Here is a 7645-nt window from a genome sequence, read left to right on the forward strand (position 1 = left end):
TTTCAAGGAGGAATGGGATAAAATTAAGTTAGAAACCCAAGTATTAGGAAGTAGACTGGAGGAATCCATTGAACAGGGACTAACATTGGACATAGTTAGGTGTGAAACAAAAATAAATCATTGGCAGCGCCGACTAACTAACTTAAGTAAATTGTTTAAAATCGAAGAAAAGGATATAGCTAAACATGTTGAAAACCGGAATAGTATATTAAGTGAATTGTTGTTAAAAATAAAAAACCTAAAAATTGACAAGGAAACATCTGATAACTTGGTGCGTAAGTTATCTGATTCCAATCTGGAAATAGAAGGTGAGCTGGAAGAGGCTAGTAAACCGGAAGTGAAAGATAAGTCTGGTCTAAATATGAGAGATGAGGTGTTTGTTTCGGGACGGCCACATTTAAGTTATAATAAACTACCGAACCCCATTGAGCGTTATTTGAAAGAGTTAAAAATCTGCGATGGATTAAATGTTCAAGAATTATTAGAATTCTTTAAAATAATCTTGAAACTTAAAAAGGAAACTAGATGTACGGAAGAGGATGTTATGGAGATTGCGATTTCACATAGTCAGGGAGCTCTTTTGTCGAAACTATTAGAAATAAAACAGGACAATGTCACGGTCAAATTAATGCTTGAAATATTATTGAATTATTTCGTGCCATATCATCAGCGTGAACTTTTGAAATTTGAAAAGGTGCACCGTCCCCAAAGATATAATGAAAGCTTATCCAACTACATTATAGACATTAAGGAATCAGTAGAAGTACTTTGTTGTAATATAAATGAAAGGGATGTTGTGGAATTAATTAAGGTGGGAATTAATCCTGAAACCAGAAATAAACTAGTGTTTATGGGAAATCCGAGCACATATTCCGAACTGGATGAGATGTGTATAACGGCGAATAATGTAGGTTATGCTGACAACGTGAGGAAAACAGGGAATAATTTGAATGTGAATAGGAAGTATAATGTACCGGTTAACAGCATCAGGGCGAGGCAAGAAACAATAACTTGTTATAAATGTAATAGACCTGGTCATTATTATGCTTATCAGTGCCGGGAGGTAAACAGGAAACCTGTTGTAAACCAGCGGAGACCTATTGTAAACCACACTCCAGCTATAAACCCCGAAAATGTAGGTCGTAATGTACAGGAGTCAAAAAACTAGTTAGTAGGGAAAGTTCGAACAATGAGTTAAGGAAGGGCGAACTTTCCCGGTTACCTAAAATTGTGTCCAACAAAAATTCACATGAATTATCTGCTAAATTAAATCATACTTTTATATAAAGATATTAGAATCTCCGAGGCCCCGGGACAAGAAAGGTATTGCGAGATTCATAGGGATGACTAGTTATTTCTCTAAATTTATTCCAAATTATGCGGAAATAGCTCATCCACTCAATGAAATGAGGAAGAAGTCGTCCAAATTTGTGTGGGACCAAAAATGTCAGGAATCGTTCGATAAACTGAAACGAGCGGTTACCCGTCCCCCCGTGTTAGCCATCCCTGACTTCAACAAGGAGTTCACAGTCCAATGCGACGCGAGTGATAAGGCCCTCGGTTCCTGTTTATTACAGGAAGCGGACAATGGACATTTAAAACCGGTGGCCTATTATTCGAGAAAATTTAACGAAAGTGAGGTGAAACTTACTACCTATCAAAAGGAAGCTTTGGCAGTTGTCTGTTCAATAAATAAATTCCGTAATTTCCTAGAAATGAGACCATTCAACTTAGTGACCGACAACTCAGCATTGGCTTGGGTATTGTCCCACTTTCGTAAGTTAGGAAAATTAGGGCGCTGGGTGGAGGTTATATTGTCTCTACCATTTAAAATTACGCATGTTAAAGGTAATCAGAACCCAGTAGCGGACTATTTATCTAGATTATTTCAAGATAGTGAAGTTGACCACAATGTGTTACATGAACTAGAAAAATTAGTGAATAAGGACAAGATGAATGATAACTCTATAAAAAATGAACAATGAAACTGTAAATAATAAGGACTTAGTAATAAGAGAGGAAACAGTGTCTATAAATAGTATAAGTACGATGCCTTTTAGCTTTATGGACTTAAAAACGCATCAGAAGCAGGATGTAAATATAACTAAAATTATGGAGGGTGTATTGAACTATACCAATAGTGATGTTTACAGTGTGGAAAAAGGGGTGTTATTTTATGTGAACAATAAAAACAATTCTAAAAGGATCTATTTACCTGAGCACTTATTCAAGGTCGTATACGAGTATTATCACAACTCATTGTCTGGCTGTCACTTCGGCATTTTAAAAACAGAACAGAAAATAAATGAAAGGTTTTATCACCCTAAACTAAATGATTATGTGAAAAATAATGTAAAATGTTGTGAAGTGTGTTTGAAAGCAAAAAGTAGCAACTGGAGGGACCAAGGACCTTTGAACAGCAATCTGAGCAGTCGTCCAATGCAGAAGTTATATATGGATATTTATGGGCCATTACCTGCGTCTTCCAATCGAATGCAATACATCCTGATAGCTGTAGATGACTTCACCAAATATAATTGGATAATGCCACTCAGGAAATGCACCTCAGGTAATGTAATTAATGCATTAGAAAATAATATTTTCAAAAATTTTTCTTTGCCTGAAGAATTCGTGACGGATAATGGAACATATTTTGTCAGCGAGGAGTTCAAAAATTATTTGTTTAATTTGGGCATAAAACAAAGGACCATTATACCTTATACTCCTCAAGGAAATAAAAGTGAAAGGCAAATTCGAAAATTTAAATCAAATTCTGACAGCTTATTATCATGACTGTAAAAAGAATTGGGACAAGGATTTGTACCATGTGCAAATGGCCCTAAATACTTGTCACAATGAAAGCATAAAGTCGTCTGCATTTGAATTGATGTTCAGTTTCAAAGCAAATGATGGTTTGTCACTAAAATGGCAAATTAAAGAGATTTGTGATGAAAAATGGAGCAAAGATAAGAATGCAAAGATGGATGAAGCTATTCAAAATTTAAAAAGACAAAATGAGCTGAATTCGAGAAGAAACCGATACAACCGAAATCACAGGCAATTAAAAATGTATGATGTAGTCTATTGTAGAATTACAAATCAGCGATATAAGCTAGATCTGAAATATGAAGGACCATTCAGAATAATTTCAATTATTAGCTCCAACTCATATGTGGTTCAAAATTTAAAAGAATTGAATGAATTCCGTAGAATACACTTGCAGGATGTGAAACCCACTGGGGAAAGAAGAATGCATATTTAAATATAACAAAAAACAATATAATTACCGAGGGGTAAATAATTTGAATTACAAAATAAAAAAAAAGAACTGATTAAAAATTATGACGAATTAAATTAGTTGTAAGAATGAAGAAAAACTATATTGGATGTACGCTGTATGTATGTATGTTTGATTTGAGAAATTTCAGTGACAAGGAAGATTAAATTAAAATATATTGAACAATTGAGGAAATTCTACAGCCCTGTTAAATTGTAAATATTAACTTGAATTGTAATGTTGTAAAAATGTATTTTAAACTTGAAGAAACCTCAAGAGGAATAAAAAAGTTTATGATTTAGATAAAAGGGCACAGGTGAAGTAAACAGTTGCGATAACTACATGGTTTGGGAGAGGAGGAGTGTATTAAAACAATTCAGTATTTATTTTCTGAATAATGCACAAATCCGAAACTCATGGTCCGTAATTAATGTTATTAACATGTGTTATTTATGTTTGTATGTAAATTAATAACTTACACGAATGTTGGAATATTAATTTAAACTTGTTAGTTTGATAAAATTTATGCCAAGGAAGAGGGGAACAGAAGAAAAAAGACTGTTATTTCTATGATAAACAACGGTATAGGTAAAAATAATAAAATAAGAACTGACACCCCCGTCTGGGGATATGTTTTAATTCTATATGAAGCTGCGACAACCAGTGAATGGGCGAGCCAACACACACAGCCGTGCAGGGCAAAGGTTCCAAGGACGACCCAACTAATTACGGACCGGACCTGCAATAAACATCCCACAACAACAACCACCGACTACCTCGTTCTACCCATTGTGAAGGATTATCTGGATGGACTATCTTTATGGTAGGACTTAGAATTGTAAAAAGGTAGGTGGCAATTGGACTCTTAATATTTGCCATAGTTTAGGTCAAGGTTTCTATTGGGGAATTAATTGTTAAGTTTTCAAAAAACAATCTGATAATGTATGGACTCTTTTAAAAAGAATTTATAATAATTAACGGTTGGTTAAAATAACTTGACAACTAGTATGCTGCCACTTCTTACAACTATTTATCAAAAATAAATTAAAACAAATATTATAAATAAAAAAAAAAAAAGGTTTTGTAGATTTGATGATGCATGTTAAGGCTAGGTGGAAATACAATTTCTAAAGGATGTGAGATAAATTTCTTAGATTTAAGTATTAAACTTGGCAGATACCAAGCGCTTTAAGGGGGGGTGTGTATACCAATTACATGGTATACTTTAAATAAAAATAAAAATTTAATAAATAAAATTTTATTTTAGTATTGTAAATGGATAGGGAATAAAAAAGTAAATTTATATTGTAATCCAGCGGCAGGCACAACGCGCTTGGAATCTGGTCTAGACCTGACTTGATGGCAGTGATTGCCAAACAATAGTCTACAATGGACTCAATCTTTTGTTAGGCGGCGAACCTGCGTTGAGAGAGATTCAAACAGGCCTGCAGGAACAGGAGCGTAGTCGGTGCAGGCCGAGAAAACACGCTCTCCTCCCTTTCCGAGTTGAGAAGCGATAGAGTAAAGTCTTTAGTGCGAGTTTAAAAGTAGTGTCGGGCGTAGGATCCGTTGGTATAGATTATTTTAATACCGAACTCCAAGACCTTCACGACCAAAGAGCTAAGTACTTTTGACTGAATTAATAAATTTTTTCTAAATTTGAAATTTGAAAATTTAAGAAATGAATTAATTTGAAATTGGAATTGAAATTTGAAATTAACGATCAAATTCTGTTGAGTGTGAACTAATATATATCTAAATTGTAAAGGAGTTATTTATTTAAAGTCAAACGTAAAAATTTAATTGAAATTATAGGGATTCTAGTTAAAATTAAGAGCTGCAGGTGCTGCACCATATCCTGTAGGAACTTGTGAAAAATTCCTGTTGAGAACTGTTTAGATTTGTTTGAGAATTTTATTTTAAAGAAGTTTATAATTTTATTTTATTAGTTTTTGAGAAGAAGCCTATTTATTTTATTTCATACAAATTTATTCAAGATTATTATTTTATTTTATATTTTATACACACGTATTTGGAGGACAGTGAGTCCATGTTAAATCGAAAGTGCCTTGCCTAAGGAAGTAGTAATTTTAAACTATTGTGCAAAACATTTCATTGGTGGGATACAAGGTTAATAATTGAAATTTGGATTGATTTAATAAACCTGAATATTTCTAAAAAGGTGCAGTTTTAATTTCCACCAGTATCTACTTAAATCTTATGAGTTCGAGAATATTTAAGGTCATCATAATAAAAACAAAAAATTTTGTATATTAACATTTAGTATAGTGAGTAACGGGTTTTTTTATATTTATCTATTGTATTCCATTTCTACACCGTCTTGTGTCAATTAAATCACTAAATAGATTTATCCGGTCAGTGCATGTGCTGATTGTTTCTAAATTTTGCATCATATATTTTCATCTGTCGTGTAAATTAATATATGGTGAATGGTGATATTTTCAAAAATATATGAATTGAGAGTCAATGTCGATACGGGTCGTCACTTTTACCTACATTTAGAGGCTATATACTCTTTTAGAAGACAAAGAATACTAGATTTTTATCTTTTTTTAATTTTCTAACTATGCATGATATATTTTAAAGCATATGAAATCACAGCTCTTATCATCAGAGTAGACAGATTGTCAATAAATACTGATTTCCTTTTCATTTATAGGTTTATTAATGCAATACAATGATACCGACGAAATATTAAAGTAATTGATTTATTCATTTCTCAGTCCATTTCTTTCGATTATTTTTATAGTTTTGTCAACTGTACATTTATTTTTAATTTCTACTAAATACTTATTTATACTATTTTAATATTGTGTAGCATTCCCATTTTCATTAACACTGAAAACATTGCTTTATCCTAATAAATCCAATACGTTACTTAAATTTTTAAGTACAAAGATAGTCTTTTCAATAAATTATTGTTTTTTATACTAGATTGCTACTCTAGTCTTCACTGCTCGTAGGGTTCCAGAACTTTCTTCTACATAATATTGAGCTTAATTTAGTTATTCTTCCAAGTACTCTTCCACGCTACTTTCTTTCTGGTTACTCGCTTATAAACAGCAAGAAATTACTTATCATATGATATTATATATTTGAAATAATATTCTGTTCAACCATGTCCGCATATATTTTATGCTTAACATTATTTCAGTTGATTTCTGATACATTCTGGGCAGCTATTTTTTACTTTAAATTATTTTTGTTATAATAATTTTTTATATTCTCTCTGAATAGTGATTTGTTTTCTCTCTCTTGCAGAGTACACTACAATATACAAGCTCATGGTCCAACATCTTTACCCCTCCCCCCATATGGTCCAAGATGCTACAAGCATTAACGACGCCACCACGTTACTTCTTTACAACACAGTTGCGTGTCCACTTTAATGCGATCTAACAAGGTTTCTGAAGGTGTACTCTCTCGTTGGTCCATAATAGTATGTATTGAGTTCGTCTCTTTCAAAATATGGTGTAAATATTTTAATTCACTGAAACTGTTCGATAAATAATTTATATATTTTTTATCACTGAATAGAATTAATTACTGAATTAACTTGAACAGTTAGGTTTACAAATATGGAGTAAAAATATGCAAAAAAAAAGAAAATTGCCTGATATAGAAGTGTGTACACTACGTAAAACCCAAACTTCTTACCCTTCAACTTTGCAGCTACACGCAGAGTCTCTAAACTCAATTTCTACAGTGTGCTAGTATTGTTCATGGGCAATGCGATATTTTATGTACAATTCCGTACCATCTGCCTGCACATCTAAAATATGCTGATTTCTTCTAATTTTTTACCCTGGTCTTACTCGCAAAAAAAAGCTCTCAGGCACTTCATTATTAGGTTCAAAAACTTGTAAAGGTAACAACAGTCGCTTGCAATCAGCCATTATAGTGTTGGTCTTGAGTCATTACTCGTGAATCAGCACTTTTAATCTGTCAATATCACGTGGCACTTCCCGATTACTTTAAAACAATGTTTTTTTTATAAGTTATTTTCAAATTAATCATTACTGAATCATATTTGTTTCTAGATTCCTAACAGATAATCAGTTCAAGTATAAAAATTAAATCAGTGTTAAAGCATCAGCTCTCAACTTTAGACAGTTGAATCCAATGGGAATATTACTCTTGGACCAATCCTCTCTTTAAAATTAATAAACTGGAAAAATTTTATATTATTAGCATAATGAGGGAAGCGATTTGTTCAGGGCTTTTACCACCTTAAAGGGCTGTGATTGACTTAGATAAAGTATTGGGTTTTCATTACACGTCACTTATTTCCTTATCAATAAAGTAAACCTTTAACACAGAACACACAGAAAATCTAGGAATACAATC

The sequence above is a fragment of the Homalodisca vitripennis genome, unplaced genomic scaffold (genome assembly GCF_021130785.1).
Source record: "Homalodisca vitripennis isolate AUS2020 unplaced genomic scaffold, UT_GWSS_2.1 ScUCBcl_6495;HRSCAF=13729, whole genome shotgun sequence".
NCBI classification, from domain to species: Eukaryota; Metazoa; Arthropoda; class Insecta; order Hemiptera; family Cicadellidae; genus Homalodisca; species Homalodisca vitripennis.